The following is a 21,910-nucleotide window of genomic DNA, read 5'->3' on the forward strand; positions in this document are numbered from 1 at the left end:
TGACCGCTGCATGGTCAGCAGGTTGAGAAATGTGAATTTGGGCAACATATAAGTCTTCATAAAAACATTACTTTGTACATGCTACAGTGTGATCTGAGTTAATCTCATTATTTGAGTTAAATTCCCTGAAGAATAAGGTCATTCTAGGCATGCTCCAGGAGTTGTAGGATTTAAGCAGGGTTTCCATGTGTTTTGCATCCTCTGGACCAAAAGGTCTCTTTGGGATGGCTTTTCTCAAGAGGAAATCCACAGAACAGAGGAGTTACTAAGATTCAGAAGACAGATGAGACAAGACTTAAACATTAACCACATGAGTGTGTGAACGGAATAGAGTAAAATTCAAGAAATTGAATAAATTGAGGTTTTTTTTTTTTTACAGGACTAATTTAGCAGAGAGATTAAAGGCCAAAGCAATTGGCAGTAGGCACAGGAAACAGGGACTAGCCTGTCAAGAAGACTAAGTCAGTAGTCAGAAAGGGAGATGGGATGGGACACTACATTCTAAATAATGAAAAAACTAACAAACTTCAGTTTGGATGGCAAAGACACTTCATGTGAGACATGATGGGTTTTTCTAACTACTAGAAATGTAAAAGCTGGTGAGAATGTTAAAAATAAAAAATATTGATTACATGCTGATTAGTTTGGAGAAAAGGAAAATTAGAGGAAATAACATATAAACAGTAAATAAAGCTGCACACACACACACACACAGATATTCCTGTAAAATATACATATTGCTGAAATCAACAGGGCTGTGGTGAATAAAGACTTTGGGAGGAAAAAAGCTACCATGCCAAGCAGATAAATTTATATGAACAGTTAAAACAGATTTTCAGCCCAATTCAGCATTTAGACAGCAATCAAAACAGCTTAAGGTTGCCCTCAGATCATGTCAGAAAATGCTAGGATCTCCTAGCTGAAAATAATAATGCTAATTCTTAACCTTTTCCATACTTCTCTTTGGCCATGTGGCACTCATGAAGCTGCTATTTGCCACCTCAAAGTAAGCTAATAGCATTTTCAAAATGCAATTAGAACCTTTCAGAAGAAAGCTCAGGTTGTATTTGGATAATATGAAGTTAACTCTCTACTACGTTTCACAGACAGGCACACCAAAGCTAATAAATTCTCCTCGTGTCTTCAGATTATTAACACACCTACTGGCAATGTCAAGACGTTAGTTTAAAGAATTTCAAATATGAAACAGTTCAGTAATCTGCTTTACGACAGCTGACTGACAAAGCTAATTAACTGCCTGGAGAAGATTCTTTATAAATGAAGCAACTTCTGTCTGAAGAGATTTTCAAGAACAACAAAATATTTGTTTTGTCTTTGTCTCTTCTGTCATATTTTCTCCCTTCCAGCCTTCGCCATCTCATGTAATCTTTGAGAAAAGTTTCCTTGATGGTATTTATATATTGCCTTTCCTCTGACTTGGTGGTTTCTTCTGTGTCTTTCTCTGTGTCCTTTTATCTTCCTGCTGGAAATTTCTTCTCCTCTCCTCCAGACCTTTTCAGGCCCTCTCCACAGAGCACTTTCACCTTTTGTGCCTTGCATCCCTATGCTCTCCTCAGCTGCAGGTTGCTGTTTCAGCACCTCCATCTGCTTCAGATATTCTTCTCATTGAGAGACTTTCCACCATGCATCATTTCCACAAAAAAGGGAACCTGTTTGCCTCCAGCTTTAGTTGCACAGAAGGAAAACAGTACTTCAAGGTTTTCTTTTCCCCATTTGACTCACTGAATATTACAATTTGGGGCAAATTTTTATGCAGAGGAAGCTGACACTGGATTCTAATAGCCTTTATTGTCAGCAGGCACCATGGTGCATCTCAGTCTTGCCTTGAAAGACATCATTCTGCCCATTAGATGATCTCTCCTTAGTGAGAACAACCTATTTATTATACCAGGTAATGTACCAGTTTAATGAAACGAACAGAGCTAGTAAAATTACCTATTGCATAATTACAGATTAAGGGCACTGAGAGTACTGAGATTAAAAAATACCTGCAAAATTCAAAACAGCAACAAGCGGAGGAGTTATTTTATGAAGATGAACAGACTCTTGTTCCCATCGGAACCCAACTCTCAATATAAGTATTGGTGCATTACAGGCAGAAAAACAGCAGGACTGGAAATATTTATTTTTAGGCTCTTGCTACATGATGCCTGTGTCACAGACCATCAGCAGCAGGTTCATTTTATCCAGAATGTTTCCTTTTTTTAAACATAAATTAATTTTGTAAATGTAAACAATTCTTCTTGAATGATATAGCATTTTCCTCAGATTTTTTAACACCAAAAAAACAGACTGAAAAAATAATAGTGCATCTCTTGGTAAATTTCAAAACACTTGAGGGATCAGATTTCCAGCTGGGCTTGCAGAAGCATTTGCAGAAATTCTGTTTACAGGTTCGGTTTTGTCTGATCCTGCTCAATCCTCTCAGAATGAGGGACACCCACTGGAGAGAAGTTTGTCCTGTGACTCCCGGTGTCATTCACCCCCTGCCCTTTGACTTGCTGGCAGCATATGCAGAAAAGAATCAGGATTTCCCACTGAATCATCACTTTAGCAATGGCATTATCCTCATGTTGCACAGCATCGTCAAGGAAGGGAGGTGGGTTAAAACAACTAGAGAATTACTGAGTCTCCTCCCACATCATTTCTCTTCAAGAGGAGTAATTTTGTTGATCTTGCCACATTCCCCCCCTTCACTTTTTTGTGGAACACATACTCACTGTCTTCAAAAGATCTACATCTCCCACTATTCAAAATACAGAGGAACCAATGTTTGTTAGTTATTGATAGGAGGCTAAGTGAGACATGGAAATCCACTTGTAATGCTGCAAAATTGAGAGCTGTGTTATTGTCACTGTCCTTCCCCACTCTGCCCTCTCCAAAAGTCAGATGTAGTAATATTTGAAGCCCTGCTTAGACTCTACACTTAAATTCATGGAATGTATCACTTTAGAATCAGATATTTTACACAGTTTCAATCAAAAATTAGACTGCCCTTTCTGCTGTTGGATATGACAGATGTGACAACAATTCTTGACAGACCATCTAGGCATTAGATTTTGGGGAAATAAAAGCACATGAATGTGTGGTTAAGGATGCTTATAGTATTAAAGGATAGTTGGTAAATAATTTTTATTCATGAGCTTATCAGACTCAAGCCTGAGAGTCCATCCATAGATGAGACACTCCTCCCCATCCTTCTTTAAAACTCACTGATTTTACTTTGCTTTTATAGGGCTGTGCTAGCTAATTAGGGAATTTCCATAATCTATTTTTAATATGTACCATCTTCTGTTCTGTTTAGTGCAGCCTTAAGATAGACTTTTATCTTTACTGCTGTGCACAGATCATCCGAAAATACAAGTTCAGTGCTACATGACAACTTAAAATGAGCCTTAATGAAGCTTGGGAACAGCTGTTAGAAACTCCAGTTGAATAGGTTTGCCCAAGCAGCAGTAGCTTGTAGTGCTTTTTCTCTTACAGCACTGTTGAGTCATCTGCTACCATACACAGAATGAGAAAAATCAAAAATGAAACACCAAAGCTGGTTAATCCTTTTTTCCCAGACATTTTATTTTAATCAGAGTTTTAATAAGTACATTATGAACCATCATCTCTTAAGCCTTTCACCTTTTTAATTATATTACTGCTCTGAACATCGACAAAAGCAAATGTTATTATGCAAATTTTGCTCCAAATTCGTGTCCTTACTGAGAGCATAAGAAAGTTCAAACATCGTTTTTAATTATACTATAGCTAAATGAGCTGCAAATCATTAAAAATTACAATAAGCTCTCATGATTTTATGTGTTCCCTAAGCTAGAAAACAAAAGATTATATATTTTAAGTAGGATAAAGTATTTAGAGAACTCTGACAGTCAAACATGATTGAAACAAGGAAGTTCCCTTTCTTCATACCATTTGTCTTACCTTTTTGACCTTTAAATGTTAGACACTAAACTATCTGGCATAAAGAACACTCGGTGCTTTTGTATTGCTTTTCTCCTTACAAGGATGTGTAGGTTTCCTGAAGCTTCTTCAATTTACTTTTTAAATACCATTTGCCAGTAATTCATTTAGAATATATGGGAGCAGTTTACTTTCATGTGTCAAATCCAAAGCATACAGCATGAAATATGAGGGGTATGTTTTTCCTCCTCCAGTATCCTTGTTATCTGGTGTTGTTTTGGTAACACCTGTGGGCTTAATTCCCACTCCACACGGCATGGGAAAGCTGCAACAAAAAACATAGATCAAAAGCACATAGTTAAACTCTAGAGCTAGCTAAGAAATAAGAACTCAGATGACAGGACACAGGAGAAAAAGGAAATAGATGACTGCACTGAGCCTGATAAGCAGAATCCACAGAACACCTGATTAACTTTTTCTCTTCTCCTTCCCTCAGTCAATACCTTCAAATGGAAATTTCAATAAGCCAGGACTTGATGTTGCCAACGTTTTGGATGATTCGTATCAACCCAACAGGGCCAAAAACATATGCATTGGGCTTCACCTCATTAATGTTTCTGATCATTGAATATTTCATTATGAAATTTTCAGTTGTTCTATAGGAAAACTGCAAGAGACAGAGGATTCTTACTCGTTGGGTAAAGGTTCAGCAAGTCTGTAGACACCCTGGCCCAGGGAAATTTCACTTCACACTGCAATGGCATTGGAATTTGTTCTTTTCTTCACCAGTTCTGAACTTCAGTGCAATTTGACTGGCTTGCATAAAGACTAGGGATTGTTTGATTGTGGAAAGAGCATTATTTGCTGAGTTTAAAAAGTTTTAGTCTCATGAATTTTCATGCCAGTTACGCCAATGTTTTATTTTCACGGTGGTTTGGAGGACACTACACAATTATCACAGCCCCATGGACAAATAACAAAGACAAAACTGGAAGGAAGTGGATTTAGACCTGTGCTTGGCAGCTCATACACTTTTCAAACTGTGACTGTCCTAGCAACACTGCTCTTCTAAACTTTCTGAAAAAAAAAAAAATACACTACATACGATAACTCTGCAAAATAAAAGTAAACACTAAGACCCTGTCTCACTTATAAGGAACTTATCTGAAGCAGTTAGACTGGAAAGAGTGTAAAGCATCATTATCATAATACATGATAAGAAGTGCAGTAACAGTGAAATTTTAGAACAGCACAGAAAAGAGACATTAATTTTAATTTTAATTTTAATTTGAAAGTCATTCACAAGGAAGCTTCTCATGCATGAAAAATGCCTACAAAAAACACTTCTCACAATCTGGAGAAGAGAAAAGTCTTTACACACAATAACAGGACAAGAGTATATGTCAACTCCCAAAAAAATGGCATTAAAAGCCCAGAAACTGTTTTCAGGAAGAAAGGAAAAAAAAGAAAAAAAAAAAAAAAAGAAAAAGGGCAAAGATCTTCCCAGTTTCACCTAGTTATAAACCTTGTCTTAAAGCAAGACAGTTTTCTCAGGTCTATCAGGCCATTTGTCTAAGATAATACCTTTAAGAATTATTTATGAAATAATGTTTTAGCCACTCTAAAGAAAATTCAACTTTTTGCATCATAAGGAAACAAAGAAAAAAGAAAGACAGGAGAAAGCTACTGGTTCCCAGCCTATTGAATAACTGCTCTCTTTTTCCTTGAGACGTGCAGAGAAGTGTTTTGGATATCTTGACATACATATCAGGTTTTGGGAAGGGAGGGAGGGGCAGTGGAAGTCTGGAAGAGCACAAGAGAACAAAGAAGGAATTTTCTGATTAGATATAGCTTACCTGGAGAGACTTTTTAGTTCATTTTTTGCATAGATTTTAAAGGGAAGCAAAGGTAGCTACCCCAGCTGCCAATGTGTTCAGAAGCCATAAGTAAAATCTGGCTGAAATATGAAAACAAGGTAATAATCTCTGGCACAAATACTCCTTGCCACATAAATATCAGCTGTAGAACAGAGAATAGATACTTTAGGAAGATGAGGTCTATAGAACACTACATTATTTCACAATTAAAATTATTTTAAATTAATCTTCTCATTCAAAACTCTTTCACAAATGAAATGTTGCATAAACTCATAGCTTGCACAGAGACACACCCATAACTTGCACGGAGAAAATATCAGAAATTTCAGCTTTGTAATTCTAGTCTGGATCATTAAAAGACGTAATTTTTAAAGATAACCTGTACACCAAGGTAACATCTTGCCCCAGGAATTTCACTTGCATTTTCCCATTATTTCCAAAGGAAAAGGCTTGTCTTACTCTTTTATTCAGTCTTTTTGTCAGCTATCATAACTGTGCTTTTGGTAAATTTTCTCTCTTAAATCAAAAGACATTAATGAAATGGCTGGTGCTATCCTATTCCATTTTCTATTTATTAAAGTATTAAGAGCAATTACCAGAAAAAAAAATGTTTCCTATCATCTTTTACAAAATGTGGCTTCAATACTATCAAGTCACATAAATACAAAATGACAAATAGCCATAAATACTACACCCAAGCAAAGTTAAGTAGGAGTCTATTAAACTTGTACTTCTGTCATTCCCCAGAATTCTGTGCAGTGTGTATAGGCACTCCTCTCTTTCTGATAAATGCTTGGTTAGCATTCACACTTGCAATGGCTTCTCAGACCTTTGCAGTGCTATTAAACATCTTTACATCATTATTGTTTCTTTTTTTCATAAGGCAAGGACCATTAAGCAGAGAAAGAATTTATTTCAATAGAGAGAGCAGCACGTGAAATGTCCCAGCTCAAAGCAGCAGAATACTTGCAGGGTGACAGGCAGTTATATTTCCTCACCCATCACCACAGTAGTGTACAGAACTTTTACATTACCTAAACTCAATTATTTATGAAAATCTGACCAGTTTAAAAACTATTAAAGCCCACCAAAAAAAAAATCTCTTAAGTGTTATTTATCTCTAATATGATTTTGGTGGGCCCAATGAAAATATTAGCAGTACTTTAAATTACAGTTTTTCAAAGAACATCTAATTTAAAGCTACAAAGACAGATATATTGTCATTTAATATAAAACAATTTATAATTACTTAGTAATAATGGGAATGAGCACTAAAAACATAACACAGTAGCTGTACAAACACTTAATCCTTCTCATTTTATATTATGATACTACTTATTTTAAATTAAATATCTTTACATAATGCTGATAGCAGTCACAGAGTAACTGTGCTCTTAATCACCTTATGACTTAAGAAGAATCATAAAACATAGGCATTGTGCTATCGATTCCCAAACATGTCCCTCTATATATTTTCCCACACAGATCATAGTTAAATTTTAGGGACTGTGCCAAAGCCATTCCCTGAAACTAAAGAAATAATGATAAAACACAATCTGAACATTATTGGGATGCCCAGGATTTTCAAATAAAAGAGTTGGGCTTTAAAACTCCAACACAGTTAGCAAATATTCCCTAAGGGAAGAATTATAAAAAGAAAAAAACTAAAAAATCTTGCAAGTGAACCTGATTCTGCAGCATTCATTAACTGTGATACAGCAGTTACATGCCCCCAAACCCTAACCATGCTCTCTATGCAAATAACACAGGTTTAGCTTACAATAATGAGCCTACTTAAACCTAAATGCACTTCCAGGGAATCAATTAGAGCTAAGCCATTGCTAAATGTGACCCATTGTACACACCCCTGACTTAAACCGGGCTGTTTTATATGCCTAAACTTCTGATTTCATGCTGACATTTTGCCAAGCAACCAACTCGGCAAAAATTGAAATAGTCTTTCATGAAAGTTTCAGTCAAACTATACTCTTCATTAAAACATATTTGTGCCAAACAATAAACAGAGAGAGACACCAGCCTCACAAATTCAAGGTATAGATACTCAGAGCTATTGCCAAAACACCGAAGTACTGTGAATTTAAAACCATGGCCTCATAAGGAGCCTTTTCCTTAAGAGAAGGCATGCTGCCATGTATAGACATAAGACACAAAATGATGGTCTGTTTTCTAGAACAGACCTTTCCTTCCATAAATGTCCAAAAATTGTGTTTAACAAAATACATTTTCATAGCTAAGCTTCATAAATGATAGAGAACATCCTGTCAAAAAACTCCCAAATAGTTCTCTTGGCTGTGAGGTCTTAATGTACTATTAAAAGTAAGAGTATGTGAGAAAGGAGGGATCAAAATAACAATAAAGAGCAAACACTTTGGACCTGCATCACTAAAGGACACTAGAAAGTATTTGCTTCACTATATCAATTTGTAGAAATAGATATGCTAAGCATGGAAAATAAAATATCTGTGCTTTGGTATTTCTCCAACTTTTTAAAACTTTGCGAGAAGCGTAAACTTTGCATTTAACTTGCACCTTTTAAACAGCAGATAAAAGGTCAGAAGTGTGAATACAGCTTAATTTCTCTGGCTAGTGCACACCTGACAAGAAAATACCTCGTCAAAGAAATCCTATTTAAAGGAAATAGAACTAATTCTTTGAGCAGCAACACAGAAAGACCCTTTCTAAAAAAAAAAAAAAAAAAAAAAAAAAAAAGATAAATTCTTGCAGCTGGACACTTTCCTTTGTCAGCTGTCATTTCTCTGGTTAAAATTTGCAGCTATTCCTCGGTTCCTCAAATGCTTAAGATTCCATGGTCTAAATTTCGCAAAGTAAAGGATGCAGGGTAATGTTTTAAAATTCTGGTAGCAGTAAAGGGAAAAAGGCAAGGCATTCCCTATTGCGCTGCTGTGAAAACATGCTTCAATAAGTAGCTGCAACCCTGTTATTTCAGCACTCTTAATAAACTGTCATCAGTAGAGATAAAAAAAAAATTAAGTTATTTGATTTCAAATTGTATTTTAGGTAATTTATTTTTATTTGCTGTTACTGACTTGTATCTACAACAGTGACATACAAAACAGTCATTTATGTGATTTAGATACCTAGCCATCTCATTTTCACTCTTCATATGCCAAGAAAAAGCAAAAAAAAACTTGCACACAATACTGACAGTTTAAATTCAGCAGAGCTGCAACATGACATCTCAATCTGTTGAGATATATCATGCAATTACCACTGTAGGCCACTTCAAAGTTATCCTCCTTTCTTTCCTAATGCCATGTGGGGAGGGAGACATGCTGGCTTCTTAAGTTCTTGCACTTCCTCGCTCTAAAGATCTCCACTGAGTCAAAATATCTGTCAGTCTGCAGATTACATTGTCATCTACTTTCAACACTGATTTCCACTGAGAAAAAATCAGGTTTTTTATTTTTTAGGCTGCCTTACAGTTCAAGAGAGATGCCAAAGTAGCAGCAAAACTAGACCTGTTCCTCTCTACACAGCTACGGGTTTTTTATGCTAAATAAATCAGTTTCACTCTCTTCCAAAAGGGTCTTGGCACATTCAATTAGATTACATGTTTCCTCTCCCCTTTCTTCTGCATGTGTTATAATAAATCAATGAAAACCAAGTAGTGACCTTAGAGAAACTGACTTGTTAGCTAGACTTTATGAGTTTTCCTAATATTAACAACTGCTGTGAAAATTCTTCACATACATTTTGTCAAAATTTTTGTCCTTCTAATACACAAAAGCAGCTAGGCAGGAACAAGACAACAACTTAAGTACATGGCATCCACTCAGAAATTAACATATCTTCCATTCTACCCTGCTGAATCCATGTCCTCTCAGCACACCAAGAGTCAGGGTGAGACCCAAACAAAGTTTTTAAAGAGCAAAAATAAAGCATAGTAGAAAAGGTAGCTTTACAAAATACCATAGTTCAATATATTGCTCTCTCTCAAGTAAACACTGGGGAGCTCTGAAGCTTCATGAACAGATACAAATTAAAGACCACAGCTATAAAGGGAAGCAAGTAAATAGTTGTTTTTCCCATTTATTTTTAGCTTATTTTCAGCCTCTGTTAGAAAATGTAAATAGAAGATGAATTTATATATTCATAGAAAGGGCATTTATAGATATATTTATTCTGAGTAAAGCTTGACAGCAAAAACCATCTTGACAGACCAATATGTTGCTAGACCAGCGCATTTCCTCTGTCACATGAATTAGTTTCTGACTATCCCCAGAAATTCTTGAATGATCATATTCTGATGGTACCTTCCATGGCAACACATGTATGTTAACCAATGATAATGATTTTGCTAGTAGGAGCTCTGAAAATGCTCTTAAGCAGTATCAAAATCAAATTAAACTAAAATCCCAACATTAAATAAATAGTTGACAAATGACACCATGGGCATGTTAAACAGCCATATTGTAAGTATTCAAAACTTGGATGATATGCAATGTTTCTGTAGTGCACAGAGGACCTCAGTACTGCTTAAGGAGACAATTAAAGAGTTGCCAGACTGCCAAAAAAAAGTCATTTTAGGCAACAGATGTGTATCCTGTCAAGAGCTGCTTTCACACAATACAGTAAACCAATGGCAGGCCTACTGTTTAGTTTTGTTGTGGACAGATTACTGCAGGGGATGTAAAAAGAGAAACACATTCTTCTGTGACAACTGGAAAGAATAGCATGAGCATAAAATAAAAAAAATTTAAAAAAAGAAAATAAAAAAAGCAAAGCTAGGTAACCCACTTGCTCATATTACAAAGTCACCATGCTACAAACAGATGTTACATGGACTTCTAAGAGATTAGTATGTAAAGTAAAATTTTCTATCAGCACAGGTGTTTATCTCTGACATCTGCTGTTAGGTATTATTGAATCAACTTGGTAATTTACAATTCAGGAGACATCTACAGCAATCTAAGTCCAGGGAAATGTATTGTAATACCAAGAATTCACCAACAAATACCAACATTTCTTCATTTGGTCTTTGCATGATCTGGAATTCACAAAGCCTTAGAGACTTTTAGCTAATGATCAGTCTTTGATCTCCAGAAAATTATTATGGCATGTGTAAAAATGAGATTCATAAGAATTCTCTTAAAAGGGAAATTAATTTAGTGATTATATCACATATTTTTAAAACATAGGAAAAAAAAAAAAAAAAGGAAACCAAAAGCACAGTTTAAATTTCAACAAAATAAATTGATCGTAGTACTCATCATCCATATTCAGAACACCATGAAAGACGTTCCTGAAGATAAAAGATAGTTCCATGAATGCATTTGCAGCCTGACATGCATATTCATTTCAGCATATTGCACCATTAATTATTCCTTTATAAACTCTACTAAGATCATTTGTCACTCATTTACGTTTCAAGGCTTGTGAAAGTGACAAATCTCCTACACATCTAAGTACTATTGAAGGTACTTAAGAAAAAAGCAGCATTAGTTTTTCAAGTTCTTTTATACATCTACTACAAAGCAAGAAGATTATGTTACTGAGTAACGTGGTACATTTGTGTTCAAATATTCCCAGTCTTGGTTGAAAGGCTCTGTCTTCACTCAAGACATCATTAACAATTAACATCATGATTTAATTCTAGTCTTTCTAAGATGTCATAAACCAACAAAAACCAGGTATCTTCAAGTAGATGGTACAAAACATAGAAAGCATTAAGGCTTCCTGTGAGATATTTGGAGTCATTCATATCTCCTGATGGGACATAACTGACTCAACTGCTAACATGAAAGGCAGCTGTGGTGTCTTAGGAGGTGCCATGGAGCATCAAATATTCCTGAAGTGTCTCCTGATTCCCAGCATTCCATCACTCAGTGTGAAAGTCCCCACCCCAGGGGAGGTACTTGGGTGCTCCCTCCTGAACCTGAGTAAATATAAACAATGGAAATTTGGTGTTTTGGTGGGCTTTTCTCACCTCTGATTTGTTGAGACACAGACCTTCAGATATCTAAATTGCATCAAGTGGTGGGATCCAACAGGTGGTGACTATATCCCTTTGTACTCTTATTCCCTGCTTCTGTCTCTCTTTACCACACAATTTTCTGTTAAGTAAAAATTTGCACTACTGACTTTGCCATTTTGTCTCATTTTTGGTTTAATTTGGGAAGAAGCATCACTGTAAGAATTTTAATAACTGGATCATAACATGATTAAACCATTTGTTATCTATGTAGTTCAAGTTCTCAGGGAGTTCCCCCCCTGCCTTATTTTTCTCTGTATCAGCCAAGCATGCAATTCTCAGACAATATCAAATAGTAAGTATTCTTTAATAAGCCCCATAAAAACAAAAGCTCAGCTACATCCACTATATTTCATCCGAAATAAACTTTTTTGGGAAATTGTGTAAGATTTAAATTGAATCATATCTATATGGTTCATTCAGAACTCTCGTACTCTAGTTAAGGATTAGGAACAAAACATAACTGCTTTGAACAATACCATCCCCCTGAGAGCCTGAGAGTGTGGTTTGGAAACCTGCTCAGAGGAATTTGCTTGTATCTGTATCCTGGTTCTGGCCAGAAGGGTTTGGAGGGTTTCAGTGGGAACACTAAATGGGGGAATACCATTCCTAGACCACGATAATCTAATCTTAATAACACGGTTTGTCTGTGGGGAAAGAGGTCACTGAGAAGGATTGCAATTAATCATTCTCTCCCTAAAGATGCTCCTAGCATCACTAATGCTATTCATGTTCCCACTGATTTCATACTCATTATAAAAAGTCTTGATTTTTATTCTTCAGTATAACTAGGAAAGAGATTTCCTGAGATCAGGGACATAAGAAAGAGCCTGCTAGATTTGGCATCCTTTTCTTCCCTGCTAAATCACAGTCAGCAGCTTCAAGCTGAACAAACATGACTTGGTATTGAAATATCAGCAAAACACCACTTGTCAAAAGGTTTGTGAGAGCTTCTACAACTGGGCACTCAGTTTGCAGAGTTTGTACACTTCAACAACAATACTTGAGGTAGATTTCTATAGATTTTACTGCCAGTTTTTTTCCCTGGCATGCCAAGTACTCTTCTTGTGCACAAGCTGTCCCCACCTGCCATGTTTTTGTAAATGAGATTTTGCAGCCCACCTCCCCTAGCACTGCACTCTGGGTGAACTGCTCTTCCAGGCTCCTCAGCAAGGACCTCCTCTTCTGGTGCTGTGGTTTGGGCTATCAGAGGCATATAACAGCTGAATCAAACATTGTGCAAACCATGTAAAGGTTTCCAAAAAGTACACTGTGCTTTAAATTGAACAAGAGATAATACAATAGTAACAGGAGATAATACAAGTAAACAAAGCAATAAAACTCTTCCACACATCCCTTATTTAATATGTGCTGGCAACTAACATGAAAAATCTAAAAGTAATCAAATCCAGAAGTCATTTACCTACCCAGCTTGCAGTAAAATCAACAGGATTTAGGTACATATGTGTTTTTGAGAAGGCAAGTTTATAATTGTCTTTTCATTCAAACTGTCTTTAAATCACTCATAAAAAGAGGACTTAGGTAAACAATAAGTCCTGAATTCTGTGTGTAGTAAAAGAAGTAAAATTATGTAAAAGCATCTGCCAAACATCTGATTCCTACTGACTCAACAAGGGTTAGAAGCTTGCATGACGCAGTGCATGGGAACCTAGCTCCATTTAAACAGACAGTTTGTAGAACTCAATAAATAGAAATTTGCCATTTTAGAGGCATAGAGAGATTCCATTAGAATTAATTATATCTGAGAGCCTTGATGAAATAGGAGATTACTCAATTTTTCTTTATGACATTGCAGACCTATTTTTGGGTGTTACAGAAAGACAAAAGCAAGACTGTGATGCATCTTATTTAATATCTTACACCATGCACTTTGTCTGAAGCTTTTGCATTTCAAGAGTATTGTATACATAGACTTTATGTGTAAAACAGACCTTTTCAGATTTATATCCAAGAAAACTGTCACAAAAGCCTAAAATTCACCTTAACTATTAAATAAAAATTCAAAGTCACAATATTATCTGCACTCCAAAAATTATTTCAGTAATATTTAAGATTACTGAAAATGAGAATTTGAATGGTATAAGAATTTTACAGCAGTGTAAGGAATATATGAAGATGAAAATTTTTGCAACACAGGATAGCATTTTCATCAGAAAGTTGTATTTAATGGACTCAAGTCTGAAATATTGAAATCACATGAGATATCCTATTTTCATATTATTTGACATCAGACCTAATCACTTCACTTGACTTGATAAATCTTATAGAATTACTGTCAAGCTATATTTGGCTGAGAGATCTGTTTATATGAATATGATTCGTAGTTTTGCTGCTAAGCAAAAAGATAAATCCATCTGCTCTCTTTCATCTCACCTTTTTATGAAAGCTTGCAAGATGAAGCCTGTAACATATTTTTTTTTTTAAATCTTTCTTTGGCTGTTCCATTTTCAAATATCAAAAGAAGGTTTTTCAACAGCCTACTGAAGCTTCTTTCCACTGAGGTTATAAAACATCATTAATTCTTTGCTCTAAAACTTACATATCCAAGATGGTCACATATTCAAATGTTCACCAGCCTTCTGCTTCTAACAAAGTACAAAGAAATGTCATGAGCCAGATTTACTCTATTGAGTTACTTTAACTTCATTGCAAAGGCCCCAGTACTGAGAGCCCAAGAAGAAAGGCAGGAGATTTCACTTCCTTAGGTCTTAATATTTTGAGTCTACTAAATATCTGGGGGTCTGTCTTCCTCTGTTGATATGCTTTGTAAATTCCAGACCTACAAAGTCTTCAAAATAAGGTTAAACACATTCCATAGTAAGCAACACCTGTGTGGTTTTCCTAGAGCACAGAGCCACTCATGGGAAAAAGAGATACTAATGAGATACCCACCTCATCTGCAGCAGGTCGTGGCTTCTAGAAACCAGCCTCAGATTATGGACAGAAATAGAAGTAAGCCAGAAATGTTCATGTGATTAGAGGACAAGATCTTTGCCAAGCACAGGAGTAGGCACACAGAAGCTGCTCAACAGCAAGCAGAGGAGTTGCTCAGTAGTTACAAGAGATTTACTAATGTTTACAGATCACAAAGCAACACCAATGGTCATGCACACTCCATCTTCCCTTGTCAGATACCTGGTTCCAGATGGGCAGACAATGCTAATTGGAAATTCCACCTTTGCTGTTCACTCAGAAGATCACTGACATAGTGACGGATTTCTTTTTGTGGAATTCGGTTACACATCACAGGTTAAAATTTATAATAATGCCTGGCAGTAGGCTGCAGTTTATATTTTATATTTTTTCAGAGAAGTACCCCTGAATGGACAGAGGCTGATGTAGCAGTTCCTTCATTGTATATACTTCGTGTATTTCTTTTCCTGTTTATCATTCATAAAATATTCAACAGGAGCACAGGGTCCCCTGCAGAGAAGGAAACCAGGTGAGTTCTCATGGATATCCCTCCTATAAAATTTAGGCAGCAGCATTTTTTTTAAATAGAGGGTTGTAGCTACAGAGAAAATCTTTTATAACAACCCTAAAATCTTACAGAAACATCTTTCAGAGAGAACTGGGGGGCTTTGCATTCACCCCCAGCCCTTCCTATGATGTTGCTGCATTCATAGTCTCTAGATTCAGCTACCGCGTGTTCAACTCCTGGGAATGAAATGGGAGGCAAGACATTTGTGTTTCAAGCACATCAAAGTGCAGCAACCAGGCTGTGGAAATGGTAGGGTGCTAAGCTATCACTTTGGTGGTTTTGTTGCTAAGCAGATTTCAAGGCCTACTTAAGCCTCTACTTGAAATCTAGGTGTTGAGCTTCATCATTCTCAAGGAGTGAGAGCTCTCATAATTTTAAAGCCACTTCCTCTGAGATTGTTGGAATTTGTAAGAACAATAAGAGTGTCACTGGAAAAGTTCACATTTTTAGTCTAGAGACTGCTGGTCCATAAGTTTAGAAAGTAATTTTTTCTTCAAGAATGCAAAGATATTTCCAAACTTGCCCTATATCAGGAAAAAAAAAATGATTGAAATCTTTCATTCATCTGCCTTTTGCCAGAGCTTTCACAAAGCAAAGTTTATGCACACGAAATAATTCTTTTTAGTTCTTCTGGATGCTAACAAAGATACATTACAGACAGATAGCACTTGTGACAAAAAAAAAATGTAACCAGAACAGAGTTGTCTCCTCTCTTGACTTCTACAAAGCTGATCAGGCTCTCAGCTGGATGCAGTAGCTCCAGTAAAATTGCTCCCATTACTCTGCATCTTGTATTTCCATTAGTAGCTAACAGAATGTATTCCTGACAAGGGTCACTTGAAATACAGATTAAGGTGCTCAGAAGAACCATGGTGGATAGCCTGAGGTAATATCAGCTGTGATGTACTAGAATTGTACAGCAACACGTATGTTTATTTATCCATGGGCTGTTAACTACCTGTTAGCCTTTAGGATAGTAAAAATTATATTTACCATTCCACTTTTCTTCCTAAAACAAAACAGAGCTCCTAATGCTCTGTTATGCAATATCCAGTTGGGATTTTTCCACTCACTAGCTCAGGAGATTGGTCTTTGTATGTGACGCCTCCTTTGATCCTACACTTGTCTGTGTGCCATGGTTCATACAGAAGATAAATTAAGAACCACATTTACTCATGTTCATTATTTTACCAAGTGACAGGTCTATTGGCCATACTAGTGATGTCACAGATATTCTTTTTATTTCAGTCATCTAGAGTGGCATTTGGAAAAGGGTGTTTTCTACTTAAAATCAGTATCTTCTCTAGTTGCTATAATATTTCTTCTTACTTAAAAACATTACTCAGAATATAAAAGTCATTGATTACAAGCCAAAAATATACTTACCAAAGGAGAGTGGAAAAACAAAAAGTGCTCTCTAGTTCAAGTAGTTCCAGCTGGTGACACACCACTACTAATCAGCAAACATTTCAAAAGCACCAGGGCCTCCTCAAGAAAATGCTTGGGTTTTCTTCTTATAAGGACTGAAGCACAAAGTGTGGTTCATTCTACTGAAAACACGAACCCAGATTTCTAATGCTGACTTTCTCAGAGATATGCTTTCACAGCAACTGAGTCAGAATATACTGTTCTTGAATTATGGAGTTGAAAAAGCAACTTGGCTTTTTTCATGCAAGCTTTCCAGACTATTAAACAGAATCTGAACAGGTGAAGAGAGCAGTGAAAGATTAGAAATTTGTCTTTTCTTTTTTGGGCTGAGGATAAAGTAGTAAATTGTGTACTTGATTTTGCTAGGTTGTGATTACCAAAGAATAGTGTTACTAATTGCTATACAGTAGAATATCAAAATTTGGAAACAGCCTTTATTCCTTTGTTTGCCCTCTTATCTCCAAACCTGCTGCAACCACTTCATTTGTTTATTTTCTCCACTGTAGCTGGCTGCAAGGAAGTGTCATGGATTTATGTAGTACCTCTGGTCATGTGCTTCTCATTTTCACATTTCCCAGCCACGAATAGGGTGTGCTTCATATAATATGATGGAAAAAGAAAAGTCCAAAAACGAGTTACATCGTGTAAACAAGCTTGGCATAAGCAACAGCCAAATGGCCATATTCTTAAAGGCTTGGTTTAAGGAACAATTTTCAGTGAAATTGTGATATCCAATATAGAAGTGAAATCACCTAATAATATATACAGCAGTTTCTTAAATTATATCCTTCTATGCTTACACAGTTTAGTTATTTAAGAAAGTAAAATAAACCCTTTCATAAATTTGTTCTCTCTTTGATAGCCTTGATATATGAGAAATAAATTCCAACCCTCTTCTGAATGTTTCTTTCCAACTCTCTTCTGAATGTGTCTATATACTATAATTTTAGGTACATCCCAGACATTTACTCAAGTTGTTTTGCAATAAATGCATTTATGTGGTTTAGGTATTAGCAAAAACATTCTGAAAAAATATTTAGGTATTGGCTTATTTGGCAAACCAGATAAAATTCAGCATGATTTTTTAATGTGATCCCTAAAGTCAATAAATGCTTTGGCCATCTTCTCTTCCCAACAAATTTCTTCTTCCTTACCCTGCCATTATACAGTCATTGAACCAGGCAGAGCACTGTTAGTGAGTTATTTACATTCTAAAAGGATGTTTGGAAACAATTCCAAATTCCAAGCAATTCTTACATAAAACTGAGTGTCTTACCTTGGTCAATACTGAACTCTATTTGACAAAGAATACCTTGACCAGTATGACAACAAAGATTATTAATAAACAACCTAAAGGTTCATCCTTCCAAAACATTTTATTCTGTCTATTATTAAATTTTTTTCACTGCCTGTATGAGTTGCTCAGGTGATAAAGAAACACAGAAAATCAAAACTATCACAAGAAAAAAAAAAAAAAAGTCTGTGGCCAAAATAAATTTTGTTTTCTCTTATTGTACTTTGAAAGCATACATAAATGCAACAAAAAAAAAATATTTCCAGAGATGGAATGCATTTTGCTATGTTTTGATTTTTTTTTACAGTATGGAGACATGTCACATTCATGGTTTCCTCTGTGAGAGGCTGGCAAACCATCTATTTGCATATGTATTCTTATTTTTTAATGTAACTTTTTTTTTTTTTTTTTTTTTTAATGCAGCTGGCAGGTGCCTTTTCTAATAGTGTTTCATTTTAGAGGGGTGCTTGTACTTATAACAAGTTCTGGCAGCATGAAACAATATAATACAACCACATACTCTTTATATGCATATTGAACCATTTAGGAATTTTTTTTGAAACTCACAATATTATTCCACTGACTTTTTTATTTGGCTTAATAAGAGTAATAGATGTGTACACAATGTGCTGCCCTGACAAAGCAAGGGGTGCTGCTCCAGAATTTTTTCTTCTTTTCTTCATCATGTATAGTTAAATGAAATACTTCAGTGGAGCTCATGCTATGATAATAAGGTATGTTTAACCTAAGGGTTACTCATACGTGAGGCTCAGCAAACTGAGAAATCACAGGATTACACACAGGGTATAGTGAAAACCAGTTCAGGTAAAGAAGGCAAAAATATGATCTTCATAAAACTATAACAAGGTTCTTTGAGTCTTTTTAGTGCCTAGGATTTAACAAAATCCGTGGAAAGCTCAGTTCCTGAAGCCCTTATTGGTGCACCCCACTACTCACCAGTCACCCTGAGAATATCTCTGCTTCTGCCACTTCATAAATGCAAATTCACTTTAGACAGGGCACAAATAACCCACTCATTCATCCCTGGCTACAATCAGATGAAAATTCATGTGCTGAGCAAGCAGCCATGCATTACTTTTTGTTACAGCTCTGCTCTATCTACAGATATTTCTCTCCCTGTCCAGGAGACAAGACAAGGTGATGAAGCTGTTACTATAAATCTCAGGATTAGAGTGAGGAAACATATCTTTATTACAAAAAGTGCTCTAGAAAACCCTCTAAACTGTTAGCATCCCATAGTCTCTAAAACACATTATTGTTGTTCATTTCTCAAAACTGCCACTTGAAAATCTGGGTTACCTTGCAATTTCTGGCTGATCTCCTGTCTTTCTCAAGCCAACAGAAGAAAATGAGTGTGTGACCTGGAACAGAAAGGAATTCTTGCATCTCCAGCCCCCAGGCTAGGAGAGACTATGTTTCTCTTAACATGAGCATTCACCTTTCTTGAAAAAGTTTCTGTAATTTGCTTATCTATATGAAGCAGTAGCAAAATTATGCCATAGTTCTGCAATAAAAACAAATATATAATAAAGTAATAAAAATAAGCAAGGTACTCCTTCATGTGCATCTAAAGACAAAAATTTTGACTGTTCAAAACCAGGTTCAGGAAAGACAATTTAGCATTGGCTTATCCATATCAAAAGGACAATGTCCTAGATCTAACAGCAACCTGGTTTTAGAATTCACACTATCTTTTTTATCTTCTTATATCATGTCTTAACTTCTATTGACATCCCCTAGAATTACATAATCTTTTATTACCTAGTAATGATTTCTTTGGGAAAAAAAAAAAGTGATCCTGCCAGATGTAGAAGAAAACTTATCTGCCCCTTGAATAAAAAGCCCAGCATTATGTACAAATTTGATAAAGGAAAATATACATGGTCCTTGAAAAAAGAAAAAAAGCAGAAAATTAGTTGGATTAATCAGCAATATATACTGTATTTTAATAAATATGAGTAATAAACATTGCTATATGGTCTCAAAAATTATATGATTCCCAAATTATGTCTATGCAGGATGAAGCTCTCCTAAAAGCATGCAAAACTTCTAATCTAATGAGCAAAAATTTTAAATAATAAAATCAATCAGACATCTTATGTCTTCTCTAGAATGAATTTTATTCGTTAAAAAGAAAACCTCATTAATATCATCACTCCAAAATCCTCCTTTGTACTTGTTATAATCTTAGAAAATAAGAGGTTTTTCTCTACGAATCAGAGTCTTTCTGCATGACCTGTTTGTGTTTCAATACCTCCTACCACCACTGTGGAACTGGCTCCTTTAATCTCCCCTAGAAGTAACCTTATCATCCCACTGGCATTCCTAGGAATAAAAGGAACATCACAGTATGAGTTTGTTAATCACTTTCAAGGCAAACAAAAGCCCATTTTGCTGTCTTTGTATTCTGTTGAAGTTTGTCAATGTCAAGTCAAGCCTCTAAGGCAACACATCTTCAATTAGAGATGTAAAATCCAGTTTTGCATGCAATTTAAATCCTGAAAACTGGCAATCCCCTCATGGAAATCACAATTATTTCCATTCTTAAGCATCAGTATTTCTGATCTACCGATATTTTTCTCTTTCATGAAGTTCTACTTAATTTCCAAGACTGAGCATTTTTGACAGGGGGTTCTGATTTGCCATTTAGTTACCACATTACAGTCAGGCTTACACTGATAGATCTTTAAGCTAGAGGAACAAATTATATTGTTCTCTGACACACTCTTTACATACCTCACAGATTCCCACTCCACCCTCACCAGTAAAAGTTTGTCTTTTCCCATCCTCTCCACTAAAACAATATAGAACAGGTTTATGACCAATTTAAGTTTGAAGAATTTTTTATGCTGAACAGCAAGAAAAATGTATGGCCATGTAACCATATCTGGAGATAAATCTCTAAAACCATCAGAATTCCTCAAGAGACAGTGAATTTTGATTTAAATGGGTATGGTTGAGGCCATAACTTTGGTTTGTTAAATCAATATATTCCCTTTGCTTTCAGGGAAATTGTGATTTAGGCCCCAAACCAGCAAAGCTCTACAATCCCACTGAAGTCAGTGGGTCTGTAAGTGAAGCTCAACACCAGTACTATATTGCTAATATAGGGCTAATAACAATGCTAATTTAACGTTATTAGCCCTATATTGCTAATATAGGCCTAATAACAATGGATTCCTAAATCCCAAATCTGCTGTGATCAAGATTATGGAACTTTTCATTTTCTGAAACAGAACTTGGACACACACCTAGCTTTAAATGGATGAGGAAATGTCACAATTCAAAAAAACCTGACACCTTTTAATGTTCTTTAAAGCAGAAATGTTCTGTTTCAGAAAAGTGCTAGAATTCTCTAGTGTTCTGATAAGTACTCATTCAAAATTAGTGCTCTATTCATTAAAGCATTTCTTGGCCTTTTTTACCCCTTTTTTGGTGGCAGAAAATCAGGACTTCATTTCTGTTTTAAAAAATATATCCAAAATAGTCCAAAAAGGTAGAATTTTGAAATTTACTGTATCTTTGTTATCAATTATTAGAATGTTTCATTTCCCTTTCTCACTTTTTACCCTATTGAATTTATTTGAATTTGATTGACTTTAGTCACCCACTATTTAAAGGCCTCTATTTATTAAAAATCCTTTTCATTTCTCTCTTCTTTTCCTGCAGAATTCTGTCATTCTTGAATCTCCAGAAGACATAGAAGAGTGTAAAATTTGCTAGAGGACATTGAGGGTGTTCTGTGATTTACTTCAGAAAGAGCAGATCTCTTCTTGGGAGATAATTCTGAAAGGAAAATTCTCAGAACCTGATATACCTCCCTGTTCAGGGGGTAGAAAAAGAAG

General features: G+C 35.7%; 1 long non-coding RNA gene across 1 annotated transcript in view; it reads left to right on the forward strand.

Moving 5' to 3' along the window:
- Nucleotides 1-21,863, forward strand: part of LOC115495146 (uncharacterized) — a 36,586-nt gene extending 14,723 nt beyond the window's left edge. Inside the window, exon 3 of the long non-coding RNA XR_003960294.4 lies at nucleotides 21,735-21,863. This is a non-coding gene — a long non-coding RNA (uncharacterized lncRNA). The remainder of the gene's footprint in view (nucleotides 1-21,734) is intronic.
- The last annotated feature ends 47 nt before the right edge of the window (nucleotides 21,864-21,910 follow it).

Source organism: Taeniopygia guttata, chromosome 4 (assembly GCF_048771995.1).
Source record: "Taeniopygia guttata chromosome 4, bTaeGut7.mat, whole genome shotgun sequence".
In the NCBI taxonomy this organism is placed as follows: domain Eukaryota; kingdom Metazoa; phylum Chordata; class Aves; order Passeriformes; family Estrildidae; genus Taeniopygia; species Taeniopygia guttata.